Source organism: Parasteatoda tepidariorum, chromosome 3 (assembly GCF_982258835.1).
Source record: "Parasteatoda tepidariorum strain Cologne lab strain chromosome 3, Ptep-v5.0, whole genome shotgun sequence".
Taxonomy (NCBI): domain Eukaryota; kingdom Metazoa; phylum Arthropoda; class Arachnida; order Araneae; family Theridiidae; genus Parasteatoda; species Parasteatoda tepidariorum.
This window is the reverse complement of record NC_141757.1, coordinates 19,286,647-19,307,941: the sequence shown is the minus strand read 5'-3', so window position 1 is coordinate 19,307,941 and position 21,295 is coordinate 19,286,647. Positions and strand designations below refer to the sequence as shown.

Here is a 21,295-nt window from a genome sequence, read left to right as displayed (position 1 = left end):
TATTTAATATTTATAGTGGTAATTACGCCACAGTTTTACAATATAAGATAAAAGTTGATAAATGTGATAAAATTTTGTAACTTTATCATGATAACTGAGAGAATGGCATAAAAACCGCTTGTTCTTTTAAATTAACTTTTCAGTTTTGTATTTGTTAATGTGTAGTGATAAACTTATCATATTGTACTGTAAGTTGAGCAGAATTTTTTTCCATGCGTTATAAATTTTTTTACTTAATATAAAATGCAAAAAGAAAGGTTGTTCACATATTGGTAAGAAACACACACCATTGAAACAACACAACGCAACAAGAAACACATTGTTTCACAGAAAGAACATTAAAATATTTTCTCACCGAATATGGAACAAAATTATTGGCAAGAGACTTATTTTACATTTTTAAATTAATTTTATTGCATATTAGTATTAGCTTTTATAAAAATTTAACTACAGAATTTTAAGTTTGATATCACGCAGTAAGCCATAATTTTTATCTACGAAATAAAGCTTGGCTTAAGAAATCTTTTGTTGATTAATAACACGATTTTCACGTATTTTGCCAATGCTTTGGTCTGGTTAGTTTTGACCATTCTCATTTTTTCTCAGAATTCATTTTTTATGTATATATATATATATATATATATATATATATATATATATATATATATATATATATATATATATATATATATATATATATATATATATATTCAAGATACGTGCTAAAAATACTTGATAAATAATAATACAAGTATGCAAAACTTGCAAAGCAATATTAGAGTTTAACTACTAGCAATATTGTAAGACAATTTCTTAGTAGAAAATAAACAAAACAAAATCTTCTTATTATAATGAAAATAAAACTTAAAAAACTGTCTCGTGCGAGAAGCTGTCAGATGTTTGAAAAAGTTGTATAGATCGAAGTAATATTTTCAGGCGAGTGGGTCTTCTTATTTAAAAAACATACAAAAAGCACTGATGATACTTTATTTGCTCAAATTCTGACCTCAGCTCAAATAATTACTCATATTTCTTATAAATAATTACACATCAAGAGCAATTAACTTATTATCATATAAATAGCCTTTTTTAATAACAACTTATTTCCCTTATTTTCTCATTCCATATATTACTTTTAACAATCGTTGAATATAGGGCGTGACATATAAATTGTTTTGAGACAAGTTGAATTATTTGTCTTTTAAGTAGAAAAAAAAATCCTATTATTCCAGCATATGATATACACAGTTGAGAAATAGATACACGCAATTTCCTGATTTATATTTATTAGGCCTAGACTAAGAATCACGGGAACTTAGTTTGAATCACTAAATTGCGTGATCGTGTATGAGTATTTACTATTCCTTTCTACTCTGTATCCATTATTTTTGTCTTTAAACAGTTTAAAGAACAACATGATAGCTCTATTACATATGTTTTATATCTTTTTAGATGAAATAGTTATTGACTTAGGCTTTCGTTTTTTTTATCGAATAGTGCGTCACGATACTTTGTCATCAAATAGTTTTGTTCTATCTGAAATTGCTTATTTTTTATTTCAAAAATATATTATAGCTTTTAAAAATATATATTACATAAATAGTACGTATACGTAATATACGCGGTTAGAATTTTCATAAAAATAAACGGCTGCAGTCTGGCCACCCAATTAACCGTAAAGTTCACAGTAATGAACATTTTTTATCGTTATGGTTTCGAAACCTTTTTCACCGTTATGGTCATAAACACAAAACTATACTGCTTTTAAACCATTTACCAATAGCATGGTTTAACAAACATAAAAAGATATTTAGCTGGGCATTAAATCTAGGTTTTTCGCTGGAAAATGGGCATTCGATTCAGGTTGTGGTTGAGTTGTGTTTTATCAAATGAACCGTGAAATGTGGTTTATATACTTTATCTGGTTGTTTTACTTATCTTAAGAGATACCTGACTTTTTTTTATGTTAAACAGCTTTATGGTGCTGTCATCTGTATGTACGCAAGTATGAATGTAAACATTTTAATCCAATAATCCAGGGTCGCAACTTGGAGAGTGCAGGATACTGGAAACTTTCCATGTGCAGATGGGAATAGAGGAATCAACGCTGGGACTAGAACCTCCGTTCTGTCGGTCATGTGATTGATAGGTTAGCCCTCTAGGCAATAATATGTACCGAGCCGCAAGGAACTAAGTGGCTTCATTAGGTGGGTTTAGTTAATGCGATAAAACTCTGGCTGTTTAACCGTAGAAGGTGAAAACAGTTATCAAACGATTTTTCTCACAGTTTGAATACCATTTTACTTCAGGTCATTCGACTGTTTTGCTTGAATATGGGGAAAAAATTTAAATAAATTGTTATTTAAAAATTTTTCGAGAAATATTTGACGGATTTGGTTTACCTGAAAACACTTTTTATATATTTCAAATTTTAAATTACTTATGTAGGTGGAAAAATAATTTGATATAATAGATTTCTCAAGCAGTTTAGCGTCCTCAAAAGCATTCAGTTGAACAGGAATATTTTTCAAAATCTTTTAGAGCCTTAAAATCGCTTGTTTTACGTAGATTTGAGCAATAAAACAATAAAGTTTAGTGCAGTTATTTACTGTCAACAATAAAATGAATCAAAATCGAGATGTCATTTCTTTGGAGGTTCTTCAGTGATGTCTCCCAGACTGTCACCAATAGCCCAGTGTGACGTAAATAAAGTACTACAACTACTAATTATGTGTATCATATCTATTTGTTATAATAAATATTTCTGATACTGAACACCAAAAATGGTGGCAACTATTATGCATCGAAGGTAGAGCAAAAGAACGATGTTTTTACCTCACGAAGAACTGTGCTGGATTAGATTAGACAAAGACTTTTAGAGAAAAGTAATCGCCACCATTTTTATTATTTAAATGCACTCATTTTCTACTACATAAATGTTAAAAAGTATCCAAAAATTTGAATTTTGGAATGTCAATGGGCAGCTAACAGCCAAGTGCTACTCAAGTGGAATGTTACTCAAAGGAACAGCATACATATGCATTGTTTAAAGAAAATATGGTGACACCAGTGTCTGGGTGCTCAGCGCTTTCAAGTCACAGGCCCTTGGTTCGATCCTCCGGTCGTGCAAGGTTATCTCAGTCTTTCATCCCTTCAGTGGGTCGATAAAATGAGTACCAAGTATGCTATGCTTGGAAGCTAAGTACTGGGGGTTCCACGTTCGGCTGACCACCCAATCTGAGCATCTGCTCCTGCACCTCAGCCCCCATAGTCAAGAAAGCTGAGATGGGCATAGCAGGCCTTGGCCCTCTATGGGCTGTCGCGCCACTGAATTTAGTTTTAAGGAAAATATTGAACACTGTTGATTCAATCCATGGTTTTGAGACACCCTATGTTGGTGTTTAGAATTAGCTTCTCCAAACATAGAATTTTAAATCAATAGGGTATTTCAATTTTTTTTTCAAAAAAAGATAAGAAATTGTTTATAAAATATCCCATAATTACCATACCTTGAAGGAGACAATTTAGTGTTATATCACTAAAATAAAACTAAGCTATATTTATGTAAGGAGGTCATTAAAATTGCAGTAAAGAAAAATACTTATATTCTAATAAAACTTTGCAAAACAATAATCCTATTGTACTATTTTATGCTACATAGAGAAAAAAAACTCAAAAGGAAAACAAGAAAAAAAAAACTCAAAAAGGAAAACAGGAAAGAAAAATTTTTAAATGGCAAAAACTCATGTTTCCTCACAGAAATAGATATATTAGCACTTATCCATCATAGTCAATTAATATTTCTAAACTTTTTTGTGTTTTTATGCATAGAAATAAAACTTTTAATTACATGTTATTCTTTTTACATATATATATTAGGAACAAAAACAATTATGGTCATGTTTCCAATCTTTTCTTTGGCTGAAATTTTATCCAAAAGTATGAAACAAGGCAGTTGAATTGTTCACCATTATTTGCTTTAATTTTGTAATTTATTTATCTTTCAGAACAATAATTTACTAATATTATTCTCACCTTTTACAGAAAGGAACAAAATATTTTCTATATGTCTACACCAATTTCAATGCATTGATTGTCGAAATTGTAGTCAAACTACCCGCATAGACATTTGCACTCGAAAATGACATATCCATGATATTATGCTGATTTATTATTCCACGTAACATCTCTAATAATTGAAATGAAGCCATTATATCACTAAAGGCGTGCAAATATAGTTAAACAATTTCGAGCGAACTAATTTTCAATATGTAAAGGGCACACGCGGGTGGCACGTTTAATACACAAGTACCGAAATTGAGTGATGTTTGCTGGTAATTTAACTTCAATGAAATCCTAAAAAACTGAAAGAATTTACTAAAAAATAAAACATCAAAACAAAAAAAAAACTGAATATTATTGAAACTATATTGTTTGCTTGCTGTTTAAAAGATTACACTAATAAAAAGTGTGGTTGAAAATAATAGAATATGGTAAAATTTAGCATGCTCCTGTCTCTATGGGAACGCTAAAAACTCGATAATTTTCATTGAAGCTGCTTGCTGTTTAAAAGATTACAATAATAAAAAGTGTGGTTGAAAATAATAGAATATGGTAAAATTTACCATGCTCCTGTCTCTATGGGAACGCTAAAAACTCAATAATTTTCATTGAAGCGTTTCAAAACGAGGTTTACGGACGTTTCTTATATACCTATCTCTACGAACACACGTCAATTTGACGCATGAACCAATACATCACTAGGTTTACGGACGTTTGTTATCTACCTATCTCTACGAACACGCGTCAATTTGACGTATGGAAGAATACATATAATTGTGATTCTTAATTTAATGAATTCAAATACTACAAGAAATAAAATGAATATGTGAGATATATATTTATGAAATATTCTAGTATTTTATGTTTCAATACTCGAACTAAGCAACTGAAACCTTCAAAATCTGACACTCTGATATCAATTGACATTTTGCGTTTGTTCTTTCTATTATTGCTTATCGGCAACAGTTGTTTATCGTTTGTTTTATTTGAAATAACGATATCGGATAACGAATCGAAGTATTGTCGGTACATTCCTATTTATTATTGATGTAATAATTACTTGTTCACTCAAAATTTTGTCTAAATTATGATCGCGTCAAATTGAATCCGTAGAGATAGGTATTTCAATATTTCCATACTTTTGAAGAAAATAGCATTCAATATATATTTACTTCGATCAATGGTTAAAAGTTATTACAAGAGATAAAATCAAAATTCACACGGGTTTTATAATTTTCCTAACAAAACTCGAAATGCGTCAAAATTACGCGTCCCGTAAACCTAGTGTTAATAATGATTTTGGTACGATTAACTATAAATAAAATTTTACAATGTGTGATAAAATTTGATAAATTTATCATCATACCTTAGTGCATAGCATAAAACCATTTTTTCGGAAAAATTTCCTTTTCAGTTTTGTATTTTTTACTAATTGTAAAATAATACGATACTAATTGTAGAATAACTATAAATTTGAAAAACCAAAATTTCTGGTAAATTGTTACCATATGAACGAAAAACTATTAAATGAATGGCATAAATACTGCATATTATCGTTTTACTACCAGAAATGTTATTGTTATATAACACGGTAATTTTTTCCAGAATTTTTTCTCCGTGTATGATTTGAACTTATTGTTGAATTAAAAACTATAAAATAAAACAATTTAGATTATATTACTGGAATAAACATATTAAATACTATGCATGTATTACAAAATAGAATAAAAAATGTAGGCAATTTAAAATAATTAAATCGTTACTGATAAAAGCTATTAAAATAACTGAAAGATATATTGAAAGTATTAAGGCCATTATAATAGATATCATATGATTATCGAAATCATTAAAAAATTTTTAACTTGTCCTCCCAATTTAAAAAAGTTTAAATACAGAGAAATAATTATTGAATTTTAATAGGAAATCGTAAGAAGTTTATTAAATGCTGAAAACCTACACTGCTAAACTTTTCATTATAAAATTATGGTAAATAAACCGGAATCAGTCTGTTAATCCAGTCAACGGTAAAATTTACGATAAAGAACAATTTTTCTTCTTTACAATTTTGAAAATGATCTAGTATGGTTATAAAACCTCAATTATAAAACTGTACGATTTTTTAACCATTTACAACTAGCATGGTTTCAAGGCCGTGAGAAAGAAATTTAACTGGAAATAACAGCTAAACTTTTTGTTAAGTAATAGACATTGAAGAGTGCAAGGCACAAATTGAGGAGAGGATAGTGATACAAAGTTAGCTTTTTAACAGGTCTAAGTTTTCTTCTATTACTTCGATTGTATAAAAGCAGCAGAAAAAAACTAAATAAGATTAAAAATTCGTACTAGTTTCTGGTGAGATTTTATCTTTTAGTAATTTTTTGTTAATAAGTTAAAAATTGTTTCAAAACGATTGAAAAGTCACTAAGGCTTATTTGGTTAATTTTAAATGTTGCTCAATATAATGCCGTTCATAATAGTTAACTAACGTTTTTTATATAATAGTTAACCAACAATATATTATAATAGTTAACCAACAATATATTATAATAGTTGACCAACGCTTATAGTGGTTAATAGTTTTTAACCAACGTTTCTTATGATGCTTTTGAGTCACTGTTTTTTGTTTGTTAAATAAGCATAGAAACAGATTTTGCTAATATTTTTAAACAAATACATTCTGTATAAAAAGAGAAAAAAATACAAACGCTGTAATTTAAAAACCTGAGGAACAAAATATATGTCTTAATAATTCATTATTTAAGAGACAGTTTGTTCCAATATTCGTTTTTTAATGGAGGACATTAATTTAATTTAGATATCCTTTTGGTTTTAAACTATTACCATAAAAAGAAATAGTATAGCTAATATTTTTTCTTGTTTTCCTTTGGAACTAAATCATTGGGATTCTGGTTTGAAACGAGAAAAAAAAAATTTGTGTCAGACTTTAACAATAGCTTATTTTTTTTTAAAATGACAGTCTTTTTTAACATTTATGTCTTTTGTGGTAATTAAATTTAAATTCAATTATTGCATTCAAGTGCCTAGAAAGAAAATAGCAAGATAAGAACTTTTCACTGAAGTCTTCTTTTATTTATATTTTTTGCTTTAACAATTTAGAATGAATTGAATTTTTAATTCGTGTTTCTTTTTTATATATTATTTTCGTTAAAATTCAAATGATTCTATATATTAAATTACATTGTGAAATAATTTTTTAACACACTGCTTAGAAATAACTCAATTTATAGATTTGTTGAAACAGAGAAAAATAAGTTCTTATTTTTAATTCAAAAATTTTCAACCACAAAATTTAATGTTTTTTTAAATAAAAATATTTTTGTTTAAAATACAGAACTATCGAATCGTTCACTAAGCTTTTTAATTTTTTTAAAAATATTAACAGTTAAAAAGAAAAAAAAGACAAAAACAAACTGTTAGCTAAATTCTATATATAATAGTAGTTTATTTTATTCTTATTAAGTTTAAAAAATAATTTCAAGAATTCTCAACAAACATAGCTGCTATAAGTTTGCTTACGAAATGGGGAAGGGGGAGGGAGGCTGGTTGCAACTTTATAATACCCCCTATGAATTACAAATTCGTAAGAGGTATTATGAAGTTGTGATAAACTTCAAAACGAGAAAAATTTTTAAATAAAATTTTTATTTATTTTTAAATTAATAGCTATTTCTATTAGCTTGAATCACACTAAACAGTGTGAAATTAAATAATTAGGTAATATCTTGACTACAGTACTCAGAAATTGCATTAAAATTTAAATGACAAATTTATGGAGAACAACAAGAAGTTTGTACTTCTTCTCTCAAAATTATGAAAGAAATATGCGGTATTATCGTTCTCTTTGTACGGATATCATTGTGCTGGCGGATAAAAAGATAGAGCATTCCCTTCTTTATGAAGTGAACTAGGTTCATATCCCAAAGGTGGCGTGGCCGGTTGATACAAATTCTACTTTTAGCTAGGGCTGACTATAGTGCTTACATAAAAAAGCCTCAGATCATGGAATTGAATTCTCTTGCTCTCGGGCTAGCCATTGAAGGTTTTCATAGTTTATCTCTCCTTGTAACGCAGATGCTGGTAAAAAAATAGTGACATCAAAAAGTCTTTCACGAAAGCTATTTTGCCTCAATGGTTGATCCACGAATTCCTTTGTTTTCTTGGTTTGGCTCAAAATCATAAAACGTTCTGAATTTCAAGAGTGTGAAATATTTTTAATACGTAGGGGATTCTAAAAAAGTCGTTAGTCCGCTTTGTGGGTAGGCTGACCACATGCGGTAACTGAACCTTCAGAGTTAACTTTTCTTTTCAAACATTCAGTAGTGGTTCAGGGGGTGGAGCGCTCTCCTTCCAATGGCGTGAACCGGGTTCGAATCCCAGCGATAGCAGGTCGATATAAATTCAGTACTTGGCTGTTGCCAACCAAAGTGCTAATGTAAAATATCCTCAATGAGAGACGGACCATGGGTTAGAGTCCCCTTACCCCGTCAGGATAACCGTGGTATATTTTCAAATTTTCCTCTCTGTCTAACGCAAATGCTGGTTAATTCCATCGAAAAGTCCTCCACGAAAGTATCTTCCGCTCAATACTTGATCCAGGAGTTCCTTTGTTTTTTGGATCGGGTTAAAAATTACAAGACTACGGAGTTAAACATTGGTAATCGTAGACCTAAAATTGGGATAGCTGTACAGCGACAGTCAAAAAAAAAAAAAAAAAAACTTAAGAGTTGAACATTAATAGTCGCTACTGCTATTGCTACTATATAGAATTTACTTCTATAAATCATGTTTTGTGCGATTTTAACTAATGCAAATAGCCTTTAAATGAATTATTTGCTTAATAATTTATTCTCACCTCATTTATGAGGTGCGGTAATCTCTTTCATTGCAAAAGATTCCATTCCAAATGTATTTTTAATTCAAAAACTTCTATTAAATGCTGCTAATTTGAATACAATTTTCATGAATACATTACAGCTGGTTCAATAGTGATTTAGTAAACGAGAGCTGGCCAAGTGTACCTATAGACACCTTTTCCCTGATCAAAATATAATAACACACAGAATAAGGAAGTAATAATAACACATACATTGAGAAATTCGAGTGCTCTATTTTACCCCTCCGGGAATTAGCCAATTTCAGTCCGAGGCCCACAATACCAAGAGATATTTTTTCTTCCGCTGCAGATGTAACTCCTACCACCTTTTATGGAGATTAAATTGAAAAGTATTTTGGTATTTCAAGCTGAAAATGCGAATAATAGGGAATAAATCTCATTATATTCACTGAAAACCGTGTTTGTTATGTTAATATTAAAGTAAAAAGAAAAAAAAAATTATATGGAAATTTAAGTAATTTTTAGACCAAACTCCTTCTTTCTCTTCATATAAATGCTTAAACTCAAATTAATTCCGAAGGTAGCAGGGACAGTGTGGAACTGAGAAGCTCTAAGTTCGTGTTGAATAGAATACGGGGAACGCAAAGAGCGAGTCCGGGCACGATTTTTTTCCCATCACTTTTGATTGTTTCTAGAATAGCAATGCTATAGAATCAGAGCAATGCTGCTGAATGTAACAGTATCAATGCGGAGCAGCGAAGGGGTGACTTCACGAAGGCGGCAAACATTGTGAAATCGCAAAGCACTGTATTCGTGCAGGCGAACTAGATAGTTCTTGCAGGTAGTTAGTTTATAATGAATAACTTACATACAACACAAACAAATTATCCTTATTTATTTTTGAAATTTTTTGGATTGATTCCAAAATAGCAATGCCATAGAATTAGAGCAATGCTGCCGAATACAACAGTATCAATGCGGAGCAGGGAAGTGGTGACTTAATGAAGGCGGCAAAGCATTGTGGAACCGTAAAGTGCTGTATTCGTGTAAGCAAACTGGATAGTCGCAACTGGCGGCTAGTTTATAATAAATAACTGAGATGCAACATTAACAAATTATGATTATTTGTTTTTAATAGTACTTATCAGCTATACTAAGTTTAAGAAAAAAAATTTATTTGTTGTTTAATTAACCTCCTGTTCTAAGATATATTGGATATTCATTAACTTAAATTTTAAATTCATGTTGAAATAAGTTAGATAACATTTATTTATATTTTGATTGGTGTTAAATCACAATAACTTGATATAAGAAGGATAAAATAAACAATAACTAACCCTCTTTAATAAGTTGACCACTAAGGCAAGCAAAACAAGCAGTGTAAGTGGTTCACTTATGTAAGTTTTACGCCATTCAACACAAAACATAACTAGATTTATAATTTCTGTACATGAATTTTTTAAAGAATATGATTTCATTAATTGTACATAAATGTGCCAATACGAGTAAAAATCTTTCATATTCTAAGGAGGATCAAATATTTATGAAAAATCAATTTATATTAAATTAAAAGAGTAAAAGACAAATGATTCTTTTCTAGCTGTAGATTAAAAATAGAAAATGAAGAAAGAATCAATAGGTGGGTAATTTTTGAGGACAGCACCTTAGGGACAATCTATGCGACCCAAATGCAATCAATCATTGTGGTTTAACAAATGATGGATTATCACAAATTATATTGGCTTCATCCGTCTGGAATTTATTCTATTGATTACATTGTCTTTTGTTTTATCCTATAAAAACTATATTTCTCTTACAAAAGGATCAGTTTTCGGTTGAGTGTTCTTGTTTATTCAACAATTTTTTGCCAATTAATGTTGGGATAATGCTAAAAAAATATTGGATTGCTAAGGAAGTATAAATTATTCGTTGCCTTCTCATTTTATTTATAATTAATAAAAACTATTTGTATTATTCAGGTAGATTTGCATAACTAAGGTGTTAATAATTAAATGTACTTTGTTTAGGCCATTGTAAAGTTCATAAAACTAGATCAACCGACCTAGTGTAATCTATTTTAACCTAGAGACAGTTCAGGTTCAGGTATATGGATACTTGGTATGGTAAGTTTCATTTTTGACTGGTAGAGGGCGCATTTTATGTTCAAGAAAGGACATAAAATCATTTTTCACCATTCTAGATGGTATGGACGCAAGACTTGAATTATCGGTAAAGTTTATTCACTGATATGATAGCGAGTCGCTATGGCTCTGGAGATATAACGCGTCTGCCCAGATCAGGTGGCCTAAGTTCAAATCCTAGTGATGGCAAGTTTATTTTATTTATGTTCCTGGCACGTACAGACCGAGTTTCCGAAATAAAATATTCCCAAGGGAAAACGGATTATGTGTAAGTGTTTCTCTGAAACCATGGTTAGTCATGGGAAATGTTCGTTCTTTTTCACCCTACGTAATGTAAATTCAAGTTAGTTCAATCAAAAAAGTCCTCCTCGAAGGCTAGTTTGTCCGAATGCATGAACTGTATCCCTCCTTGTTTTTTGGATTTGGTTCAAAACAACAAGGCTGAGTTGAACAGTGGTAGTCGTATTACCATAAATAAGTCTTCTGATAAAATTTAATGAAATAAGAACAGCAGTGTTAAAATAGCAAGAATATCGATATTTGAAAGCCTTACATAAAGGACTCAATGTCGAACCAGACTGTGAAAAGGATTGTTATCCAACTGAAGTGGTGGGAGTAATCGAGAAGTGCTGCCAGGAAGAGGAAGTAATTTGCAAATGAAATTGAAGGGAAAGCAAGCAAAGTACTTCACGTTAGTGCAATAGATCCTGAAACAATTATTTGACGTGATATGGTTTGACAAGCTATTATAACACTTGCTTTGTGAAAATATAAAAGTGCATTGAGCATATGTTATGAACAAAAGTTTTGCATATCGATTTGTATTTTCCTTTCTTTTCCACGCATTGTGGACAAAATTTTATCTAACTTCTTTGAAGCAGATTCTTTATTATCCTGGTCCACACTATACACATGTACCAATTTTCATCAACATCCGAATGAATTAAAAGTTTTTTTAAAGTTTAAATTTTTAGTTTAAATTTTTCTTCTCAAGATTCAAATATATCACAGTCTCACTTCTTATGGTTTTAAAATCATGCTTGTAGTAAATGGTTAAAAACAACCGTATAGTTTTGTATTCATGATTTTATAAAAACACCAGTTGTTAACGGTTTCAAAACCGGTTTAGTAAGAAATGTTATTTAGCGTAAACTTTACTGTTAATTGAATGGACTGACTGCTGCTGATTATTTTATCATAAATTTTGAATGAGAATTCTAATAGTGCATATAACATTAAAAAAATAAAATTTTTACAAAAGTATATGTCGTTAAAATGTTATATCATATATGATACGTAAAGTTTCACGTAAAGGATATCGACTCATGTTTTAAATCTACTCATTTTTTGAAGTAATATATGTAAAATTAATATCCAAGAAAATTACATGAATACAAATTGATAAAAGACATACATTTTAATATAAAACTTATTTCTGTAAGTTAGTTTTATATTTAAAATTCACAATTACTAATGATTATATTAAGAACCTAGATAAGCTTAATATTAAAAATGTAAATTCCTAATTTATTTCTAGAAAAGCTTCATGTTGAAAAGTTCGAAATAGTGCTATAAATAATACAGTTTTTAACAATACATAAAAAAGATGATTAATCTGCCAAAAAGTTTAGCAAAGCACAATTAACCAGTTGTAAAATATTGTTTTAAGACCAATGTTTTTTTATATTTTTTGTTATGTATACGGTGTCACAATAAATGTTTATTACATGCATCACTGAATCATGCACCGAATATAAACATGCACCAAATTTCTTAAATTAAAAGCATTTAAAACAATTTCTAGAAATTTTAAACCAGAGTGTCCTTAAAATCTAACAATATTTTTTAAGCTTTCATTTATATCCATCAAATTTGCTCACTAATATTTGATAATATTAATTAGAGTATTTATTAAACACTTTAAATAATTCTTCCTAAATGCTATATTGAGCCAAAAACGGTATAGTATTATCTTAAATATTGTTCATATTTTAGAAATTTACATTTAAAAGAACATTATTAGTTTACAAAACTTTTGAAAAGGAACACGTATTTCATAACTGGTTATAACATATGAGCAGTATCTATGATTTCGGTTTTTAAAACGCTTAAAAAAGTTTTTAAGACCGTTTGGAAATATTAATATTAATAATGCTTAAAACTGTTTGCAAGAAATATTTTAAGTGGGAATAACGTGCGTGGCGTAAAATTGTAAAAAATAAGCGAAACTTAACGAGTCAAATAAATAATCCCGAAAAATTGGAGTAATAAGATATGCTTTATTTAAAACTTCAATTGGTTTCCAAAAATATAAAGATGGTAAAAAACTATACATTAATCAAGAGCTCAAGTATAAGGACACATTCTCAAGACTTGCAGACGTAAATGAAGAAAAAATGTTATTTGAAATATTTAATTTAAAAAGGCAAATGGAAAAGGAATATAAAGATAAAAAAAATACTAGAAAAAATACGGCAGACGAGAGTGAAAAAAATAAAGATAAAAAACAAAAACTTAATAGTTTTTAAAGCCAAATGAAGTTTTTAATCAAGCTATATGTTTATGTTAAACGGGATCAATAAGAATAAAAGTAATAGACGCATCTAGAGATTTATAAAACATATTTGAAAGTTAGCTAATATTTTCTCGAAATGCTGGAAATAGTATTTTATTTCTTAAATGTTCTTTCGCTTTTTTTATTCAATCATTAATATTGAAACGAATTTCGAAATACGAGTAGCCTACATTTCACCGAATTCATTTAACGTAACAATACACCTTTATATTTTATCCAATTAATATGCATATAGAAACTCGTGTTTTTCAAAACAACGAAATTAAAAACACATAACACGCACTCTTTACAAAGCATTAATTCCGTTTTCAAATAATTATAACCGTGAATCTATGTTTGTTTTTATTCTTTTTTCTTAGAATAAAATTGTCTGTTATAAATATGTTTATTTTTTTAAAAAATAAACATAAAATGCATCATTATAAACTGCAAATCAGTTTATTCATTTCGAATTCTATGCGAAAATCTCGACAAAAACAAAATATTGCCATTATATATTTTCAAAAACGTGTCAGTATTATACTTCGAGTAGTTATTATTATAATAATTTTTAGAATAAGAAACCAAGTTAATAATGTGATCCCATATTTTTAAATGCGAAGATTTTGTTTATAATTAAACGCAGTATAATGTCTGTAGAAAATTGTATTATTGGTAAAGTCTAATTTTATTTTTAAAAAAATTAAAATCCATTGAAGCAAACGAGAAAAAAATCTGAAATTGCAAATAATTTATTTTATTTATTTTATTTTAATTTATAGCATTGCTAAAATAATTTTAGTAATTGAAAATATATTCAGAAACTAAAATAAATATATGTGCAAACATTTTCGCAATATAAAGTACTTTAAGGCAATTTAATTTGAATAACTAAAAAATTATATATATATGAGCATAAAAGTAAATATTTAAGTGGAATTTAAAAGGTTTTAATAATGAGAGTATTTGGGAAAAAATAAATTAATGTAAAGGATAATTGTGTTTGTCAAAAGCATTACAACATTATGCAATAGTTAAGTTCAATTTCATTTCTTTTCATAGTATATTAAGTCCAGCGGTTTTCTTTTCATTTATTTTTCATATGAAATAATTTAAACGTTATGAATATTGCTACCAAGTTGCGTTTATTAGAAGCTGTACAGCTTTAATAATTCTTTTCATGAGCAAATCCTAAACTAGTAATATTAAATACATTTTTAAATTATAAGGCTCTTAGAGCTATACTGATGTAAAAAAATTTGATTTCGGATCTCGCATTGAAAATTTTACAATTTTTGTTTAATTAAAATTCAAATTAAATAATTTGAAACACTATATTTACATGAATTGAAGTGTGTTTTTTTTCTATTTAAAATTGCATGCACATTAATTTGATAGACAAATTAAAAGTTATAATGCTATGACAAGTAGTATATGCTATGGCAAGTAGCTATAATTGTATGACAGATTATAATGCTAACAAAATTAAGTAAAGTATTAACAGTTTCGTGCTTTGTTCATTGCGATAATTTCACTTTTCAGTTTTAAAAGAACTATAGTTACGATTTCTTTTCGTTTTAGTCAAAAGAATTGCAGCTTTATGAATTGTTTGCTGCCATCTTATTCTTTCTTCGTCTGATGAATAGGTGCTTTTTGATCTGCTTGTTGCGATTATTTTTTAAAATATTTTCTTTAAATTCATAATTGATATAATTGTAACAATATACAATAACAATGATTTAAAAATAATATCGCTATAAAATTTCAGCAGATTTATCTGTTAGAATAAAAAACGAATAAATTATTTGCGTGAAAGAACTGGAATATTATAGATTGCAAAGTTTTTTTTCTCTTAAATACTATTTTTTCAAGTACTATTAAATACTATTAATTATTTATGCTATTAATTAGTAATACTATTATTATTAACTATATATAAATTTAAATATTATTTTTAAGAATTCAGTGAACGCATAATAAATTAATAATATAAATAAAATGACTTAATTACATGTCTTACCCGATGAAATAAAACTCAAGTATCATCTCTACAATGTTTCCTTTTTTATCTTAAAAATTAATTAATTACATAAATAAAAAATCGCTATTGATTTGTACTATATCTAAAAATACAAGTTTTGCTATACAAGTTTTACTATCTAAAAACAAGTTTTTGTTAAATGTGTTTGTAGCTTAATGAATAATTTTTACGATCATCCTTTTTAGAAGAAGAAATGAGGTTTTTATCAACTGTTTGTTAAGATAGATTTTTTCCTCAGGAGAATTAGAGCGATATGAACCGTTTATTCTGCTTACATTCTACAATATTGACATTAAATTCATAATTGTATTATACGATTCCTGTACTAGTTTAAAAATTCCTTAAATTGCAAGAAATGAATGAACAAATATTGCATATTTATCAGTAAAAATGCAATCCAAATAAATATTTTTTTAAATATTCCAAATTGCAATGTTTTATTCGCTTAAAAATTTTATTTTCTCCGAATTCAGCGACTGCTTTATAAATTACTAACACAAATTCAATCAATTAATTAAAAATCTTACCTCATGAAATGAGACTCAAGTATCATCTCTGCAACTTTACTCTTTTCATCTTATAATTAATTATGCATAAAATTAAGAATTCGTTGTGAGTGCGAAGTATATTTATCTATTTTTATTTGTTCGTTTTTCAGGAATTTTTCGTTAAAAGCAAGTGCAAAACTAACCAAATTTATATCAATCATTTTAGCTCTACTAAAGCATCACTTAGAATTTAGAACGTTCTACTGCCATTGCAATCTTGCAAGTGAATCGGGGTTTCCCTGGCAGACGATCCACATAGAAGTTGGGGGTGTGCGAGGGGTCTCCGAACAACGTGACGCAATCTGTATTGAACTAAGCCATTGGCCAGACCCTGAAAAATCGTTTGAAATGAACAAATGTGAGTGTAGACAGGGCATGCGTGGAATTGACGGAATAAGAAAAAGTAGATGCGAGGCAAGTTCAACATTTTCAAAAGTGGGAAAAGTTTTCAGAGTTGCAGTTCCTAAAATTTACATTTTTTGTCAGTTACAAGTGAGAACTGAGGCACCAGGAATTTGTTTTAGTTAAAATACTTTTTTTCGTACAATTTATAATATAATAAAAAGAAAAATTACCAAAAAAATTTATGTTAAAAAATAACATTTTCAAGTTGATTGATAGGAGAAAAAAAATGACCAGATACATTGAAACTCAGGTATCTTGGTCAGATTTTTGTCTTAACTAAAAGTAAATTATACGACATTTGAAAAAACTGGGATGAAATTTCGGTAGTTTTGAAAGTTTATTAAGAAGTATATGTTTCAAAAGGTTCTTGTTCCTTTAGTATACTTGAGAAAGATAGTTTTCATTATTTATGTTATTTTTATTAATTTCTTAAATATTTTGAGATACTTTATAAGAACATAAGGAAGTCAAAATATTGATTGTGTAATATTTTTCGTGAACTATTTAGGAATGCAATTGGTATTATAATCAGGAACAGAATTTCAGTTTAAATTATAGCACTCCGGTTAGTCGGAAAGTGGTCAAAATTTCAATTAATTATTTGGAAATTAAAATTGTGACATTAATCCTGCTAATCGCAAATTAAAGCCACCTTTTTTAAAACATGCATTCTTATCTGTCACACAGTTCCAGTTATGTATTATGCATTTTAGCAATTCGGATTATGCTTAAAAGTTTATTGACGATAATTTATGTCTTGTAATAACTTGTAAATAAATTTCCCTTGTAACGATGAGGAAATAATTAAAACCTATATTTTTATCAGACGCTATGTCTTATTCGGGCTGAATTGCACAAACTTGTCTTGATTGAAAGACTTCATCCAAAACGGCTTTAATGAAAAAATTATAAAATAAAATCATGTTATTGAAAAATGGTAAAACAATTTAATATAAGATATTAATTATTTGATTTTTTTAAAAAATTGAATTTTATAAATTCAGTCATAAACTTTAATACGAAATAGCTAAAATTGAGAGCATTTTTAATCCTGCCTTAAATGTAATAAATGCAAAATATTGATGAGCTAATTTTTTAGCTGATTGGCTTACTTTTCTCTCGTTTTACACGAAGATCTTATTTGCACAATTTTATAAATTTGTTTGATAATAGCTTTTTATATTATTACTAGTGAGCTGCGCCCCATGTTCGTTTACGCTTGCCAACCCCCGAAAATTGCTAAGCAATCTTATATGGTTTGCTTCGCAAACCAAGCTCGCTTCGCTCGCTACTAACTTAGGTACATTGTAAATGCACAAAATTCAAAGAATTCAAAACAATCATTCAAATCCATATAAAAACTTTTTTTAAAAAAAAAATTACGTCTTTTTAGTAAATACTAAGTCATTAAAATAAATATGAATTCAAATAAATGACATGTTATTCGTTAAACCTATTAGAAATGTGCTATAGTATAATTCGTGATATAAATCAAAAATCGTCAAATAAATTCGTAACATATAAATTCGTGAAAAAAAGCGCTTTCGACAAAATACTAAAATAGAGATCTATCGACAAAGACTACTCACTTCTGTCTAACTTAAGGTTATTTAAATTCCCGTTTTTAAAAGCGTTATATGTTGAGCCACCTCAACTAGATTTGGCATGTGACATTTTTAGCGGCAATCATTGGTCGATTCGCCGTGTAAGAGAAATAGTAATGTAAACAAAACAAAGCAAGTGTTGCCACCGGCTGAAAAGAAATACAGCCAAAATTTGGGAGCCACGTAGGAGAATTATATATATTTGATATTATTATTTTTTTAATAATATAATTTTTAAAAAAAATGTTAGCAGCAAATGTGCATTTTTATGTTTGTGTTCCAATAAATACAATTATATTAACATTTTTAGCAAATATTGTTGAAATAATTTATTTTACGCTATCAAGTTGATATTTTGATTTAAAAAAAAGAACTATTCCTATGTCAAATTTATGCGCTGGTAGAACATGATAATAATTTATTGTTTCTCAGTATCGAAATACAATCCATACAGCATGAAACCATGATGTTAATTTGGCTGTAGTTGGGGGGGGGATGCAGCAAAATGCTTCGAAATGACATGACAAATATGCTACTTTGTAACTTTTTTCGGTGCAAAAATTTATTATTCATATCAAAAACATTACAATGTGATTTCTATTTAACTGAAGAGTATGGTTATTCTTGGTTTTCTAAAAAGAAAAGATTGTTCCTTTTTTAAGTAAAAAGGAAGAACCTTTGTACTCAGCATCGAAAAAAAATGCAAATCCCATTTTGGAAAAAAATAACATTATTTAAGAATCACTTTTATCTATGATTATTCAAGAATCACTTTTTTACGGAATAAAAAATGCCGAAAAACACTGATGAAAGAGTGAAATATTATTTATTAAAAGCTAAGAAGAAATAAAGTATTATTTAGTGTTATTTCTACACAAAACTAAACCATAACACTCTAAATCATGAAACATGTCTTATGGATAAAATTACGCATGTTTTGTATGTTTTTGACTGAAATTAGTTTTTATTTAGTGGGCAGTATTTTCCCAAAAGTAATATTTATCTAGCAAATTTACGCGTTTTATAACAACACACAAAAACAATTTACAGGCAAAGTAAAAAAGCTCTCATTGACTGAGAGACAATCGCCAACTTTAGACTATTTTGGTGGTGCTGGCTATGCTTTTGGCATTGAAAGTCTTATCTACCTTGACGAAAATTCGAGGCTCTAGATCAGGGTTTCTTAACCTGTGGTTCATGGACCCCTTAGGGGTCCGTGGGTCATATTTTGGGGGTCAACCGACAGCTCCTAATTTTTAAAACGTTTGGATCAATAATATTTAAGTAACATTGATCTTTTTTTCTTTCTAAAAGGTGAAAATACATACATATTTGAAACTAGGTGATCGAGATACCCCAAATTTAGTACGGACTGCACACAGCCCTCTAATATCCCTGTCATATTTTTACCATCCTCCACTAACCGGTTTTCAGTTTGCACCACCAGGGGCAACCCCTGATGACGTCCGCTGTACTATTTTTATTATCCCCTATCAAGCTACGTACATTTGACACCTTGTTCAGGTTATTAGATCTAGAATTTTTTACTAAGAAGAAAGCCCAGTTTTTGAAATCTGGAACATTAGACAAACTTGGATTTGGTATTCCACAAAAAACTCTGGTTGAGGCTTCTCTCAAAGTTGCATATCATATTGCTAAAAGCAAGAAACCACATACTATTGGAGAGACGTTAATTAAGCCATATGCGCTGGAGATGATTGAATTAGTTTGTAGATTGGAACAGAGAAAAAAAAACTTGGGGCAATTCCATTTTCAAATGATGTGACACAGTCAAGAATAGTTGAAATTTCTTTCAATATCTTGAAAAAGATTATCGATGAATTGAAAGTATCGCCATTTCCCTTTAATATGCAACTGGATGAAACTACAAATATCTCGAATTATAGTCAACTTCTTGTTTTTGTTCGCCACGTGTCTCTTGATACTATCAAAGAAGAATTTTTATTTTGTGAGTCTCTTTTGCAAACTACAAAGGCAGTTGATGTTTTAGCAATGTTAAATGTTTTCTTTACCAAACAAGACTTCGGCTGGAAAGAAAAACTTCATTCACTTGGTACAGATGGAGCACCTGTGATGTTTAGCAATAAATCTGGTTTTGCCCTGTTGGTGAAAAAAAAGTCTCCTAATGTTCTTGTTACTCATTGTTTTTTACATAAACATGCGCTGTCTACAAAACTCTTCCAACCAGCTTAAAAGAAGCATTATCAAAAGTTATTAAAGCTGTAAATTTTATTAGACGTAGAGCTCTTAATCATCGTCTCTTTAAAACGTTGTGTCAAGAAATGGAAGCAGAACATGAGGTACTTCTGTACCACACGGAATTGTCACGAGGGCAGGTTTTGAAACAATTTTTCATGTTGATGATCGAATTTTCACTTGAAAGATTTTACCTATAAATTGGCTTACCTGGCAGATAATTTTAACCACATGAACAATATAAGTCTTTTAATTCAAGGACCCGATATCACCATTATGGATGCAACTGAGAAACTACAAGCATTCTAATTGAAGATGCCACTTTGAAAAAAATAGAACTCAAAATGAGATATATGCAAACTTTTAAATGTTGGACGAAGTGCTTTCTGAATATTGGATCTTGGCAAGATAATTTGTTACAGATAACTTAAAAAATGAAATCTGTGAACACCTGGAAGTACTTCAAGTTTCATTGAAAAAATATTTTAATTTAGATGAGATAAAGATAAAAGATGAGTTGTGATTCGTCCTCCTTTTCTTTGTGATATTGACTGTATCGATGATTATGAACCTTACCAAAGATGAGCTTATTGGTCTTAGAACAAAGTCTTTGCTGAAAATGGATTTCGATTCAAAAACACTCGGAGAGTTCTGGTCTTCTGTGAAAGTAGCCTACCCATTGCTTGTAAAGCGAGCTATTTCAGCTGTAATTCCGTTAGCTACAGTGTATCTTACAAAGCCGGACTTTCCAGAGTTGTGACAATAAAAACAAAACATCGTTATTGATTGAATGTTGAACATGTTATGCGTGTTGCTTTGTCGAAAACCATCCTTCTATTCAATTTATTAATTAAGGAAAAGCAGCAAC

At 29.0% G+C, this 21,295-nt stretch overlaps 1 protein-coding gene across 2 annotated transcripts in view; it reads right to left on the bottom strand.

Moving 5' to 3' along the window:
- The window catches only part of LOC107446800 (putative G protein-coupled receptor No18), a 126,143-nt gene extending 109,692 nt beyond the window's left edge, over positions 1 to 16,451 (bottom strand). For both annotated transcript variants that reach the window (XM_016061569.4, XM_071188483.2), the window contains exon 1: positions 16,181 to 16,451. The gene's annotated coding sequence lies outside the window, so the exon portion shown is untranslated. The remainder of the gene's footprint in view (positions 1 to 16,180) is intronic.
- Positions 16,452 to 21,295: the final 4,844 nt, after the last annotated feature.